At 40.9% G+C, this 3,288-nt stretch overlaps 1 protein-coding gene across 1 annotated transcript in view; it reads left to right on the top strand.

Annotated features, from left to right (window-relative positions):
• LOC102675670 (venom acid phosphatase Acph-1-like) overlaps positions 1-3,288 on the top strand; it is a 41,012-nt gene that overhangs the window by 4,847 nt on the left and 32,877 nt on the right. The gene's annotated exons all lie outside the window — the stretch shown is intronic.

Genomic DNA, 3,288 nt, shown 5'->3' with positions numbered 1-3,288 from the left:
CTACTCTATATATATATATATATATATATATATATAATCATTCACGAATCGAGAATGTTTCGAAAGAATAGAAATAAAGCTGGATCGAAAGGACATTTTGTTTCAATCGTTAACACGTTCAACCTTGGAATACGCGAAGGAATTTCAAGTGCACGTCGATCGTGGCGAATACGTTGCTATGAACCGTGAAATGGAGGGACGATTTGCGGCTTGATGTCTTTCTCTGTATGGTGAATGTCCGCGATAGAGGAGATAGGAGATAGAAGGGAGAGGCGGACGAACGCTTGGCTATTTTAATTATCGACGCGCGATCGAGACAGCACAGGTCGTACGTTGGTGCTCGATGCGCGATACAGATCGATTGTAAACCCTCGTAGTCTCGATCCGTTATTATACGGCTCGCCGTTTAATATAATTTTCGATCTCTCGTTGCGATACGATATCTTGTCGATATCAAAATTATAAAAAAATATATAAAAATTTCATAATTCATATATTTTGTCGATTTCGAAAGCTTGTGGCTTCCGTGTTGTATTCGATGTTGTATCCTTGGAATTAACGATCTGTTCGTATTATTCTCCGTCCTCTCTGTTCGGTGAACGGTTACGCGGTGACAGTGCAAAAACGTACGGTCAATGGAATCGGACGTGGATGACGCGCCAAACAGAGATGTACGCTCAACGCCACTCCATCGAATTATAGCAGCGTTGGTATATAGCGGTGGACACTGCTCGCCCCGTCCTCCAACCGTTAAATCGATTAATCCGACGAGGAATGCGCGAATCATCAATGCCACGGCTGTGCAACGCACTTCTTCTTCCCGATTCTATGCCGATTCTCTTCTGCTCCGCCAAAGATTGCTCGCGTTGTCTCCTGCCTAACCGTTATTGTGCTAGGGACTTTTCGAGAAAGGTGGTATTAGCGGTCGCGCGTAATTGTGCAGTCAAGCGAGACATGCTTCCACGCATCCATTGTCAGCGAGTGATTTTGCTTCGTTCAAAGGGATTGGACAATTTTTTATTTAGGAAGTGGTATGAATGAGTTGAGAATTTTTATCTTAATCTCAAACTTTACGAAAGGAGAATGGTTTGTACTTTTTACAAGTTGGAGATATTGAACGATGTAAAATCAAAGAGGTAAACGATGACGAGAAATTGTTCGAGAGATTCATCGGAAGTGTAACATTTCGAGATTTCTCTTTACGAAGCGTTCACTCGTGAAGTCATTGTGCCCGTATCGCTCGATGAAATTTAGGCATTGAATTGCTTTTGAACGATGCAAGAGAGCATCGACGTGTCTCGACGAGCAGCGCATAATACCGAAGTTGACGCGTAGCAAACGAGATCGAGGAAATAGCAAAGTCATGTAGACATCAAGAAACCCGGACCTGTCCTACTGTTCTGCGTTACGGAGGTCCGGTGTATATAAAGCGATTTACGTGAGAATGTTTGCACTCCTTTATTCGAATTACTTCTTTTCCAATAAATTGTATAAACTATAAAATGAAATAAATATTTGATATCTTATATAGATAATCGCGATTATTCGATTAAAAATATTCGCGTAATATTTAAACGTAGTTAGACCATTATGCATTTAATGCGCGTAAATATACATAAACATGCACGCGCTATTAATTTTCATACATCTCGCAGAAACATCTCGCAGCTTCTCCCATCTGAAAGCGTAATTCACGCTTATTACCGTTCGACGAACCTTATCCTAGAGCAATCGTGATAATTGCGATAATAACAGTAATCGCGATAACAACGGTTTACTCCATTGTATGAGGAGTAATGCGCATTAACTTTATTACGACGACTTGTAATCGTCACCGACTGAAACACTCGAGGGATGCTACAGTGTATCTAATTTACCGACACAATCGTCTCATCACCAATGACAGGCAAAAAATACTTGAATTACGAACAATCTTATAACCAACTTGTAATTCAATTTAACGAATTAAATACTATTTTAATTCAAACACCAGCATTCGATCGTTACGTTAATCGGAAAATATTTCTATTTTATCGTACAATAAAATTTCGTTCATTACATTTTAATTCCCGAAATAAAAGTTCCAGAATTTTCTACCACGCACATTTTTGACGACTAGTAGAATACAATCTATTGTATCTCCACTCGTCACAACTGCCATGCGACATCGGTTCGAATCGAATAATTTTTTCGCTTCGATGTCGCGCACGCTTCGTTTTATTCTCGATTCGTCGAGATCCAAAGAGTAAACGCGAGATGGACTATTTGGAGTTAATACGAGGTTGTAAGAGGCGCATAAGCTAGCCGGCTTGGATCGTTTCGAAGCATATCGAGGTGTGCGAGTTATGCGCCCGTACTTACTCGAGGCACGTAAGGTACCCCCGTGTACAGGCGGAAAAGATAGGGAGAGTGAGTGCGTTGCCTGGTATCAATTTGTCTGGCTGGTAGCACAGGTTCACTCGACCAGACGAAGGTCGCTTTGTGCGAGCCGCTATCCGGCATTCTATCAAACCCAACAACGTTCGCTACGATCGATTTATTCTCCCAACGACCGCGTAAGATACCAATTACCCGTACGCTGCTCAACTTCCAATGGAAATCGGCGGTTAAGCGCGCTTTGTGCCCCTCTCTCTGTGCTTTTATTTTCTTTTATTTTCCGCACGTTTAGAGACGCTCGACAAATTTCCACCCGATATCTACCGTCGATAAATCAAATTTTCTATATTCGTGTTAACGATTTAACATTAAACGAACAATAATGAACAATCGATGTAATGATAATTTGAAAAGATATAAAAGATATAAAATACATTTCGATTTATCGCGTTTATATAAAGAATTTATTAGCACATGTATATCGATATATATATATGTATGTGTATGTGTATTCAAACACGCAAAAATAGAAGGAGAAAGGAAATAATAGGTAAGAGATTAAATCGAGAAAATTCAATTAGCCTAATGAACCGATAAAACGGTTTCATCGTCGTATCCCTTCGAGCATCGAGGAGGGTCTGGAGAGAAGTGGCTATTTATTTTTTCGTCGCGTCCTCGAAATTGTCGGCGCAGTTATATCCTAGGCTTCCTGGAAAAAAAATCGATGGCCTCGAGGAAGAGTTTAGGCAGTTCTGCTCGAATGTGCATCCTTATGCACCGACGATCGACACGGCTCGATCGAGCCTTCATTCCGCGAGTTGGAAATTATGGAAGGCAGACTCGATCGATTTTGATAATCTTCCCGGTCCCAATCGTATACTTGCTAGCGTTTTCGATCATCCGTTTTCGTTC

Source organism: Apis dorsata, unplaced genomic scaffold (assembly GCF_000469605.1).
Source record: "Apis dorsata unplaced genomic scaffold, Apis dorsata 1.3 scaffold_11, whole genome shotgun sequence".
Classification (NCBI taxonomy): Eukaryota; Metazoa; Arthropoda; class Insecta; order Hymenoptera; family Apidae; genus Apis; species Apis dorsata.
The sequence above is the reverse complement of the archived record's forward strand: the minus strand, read 5'-3'. Positions and strand labels throughout refer to the sequence as shown.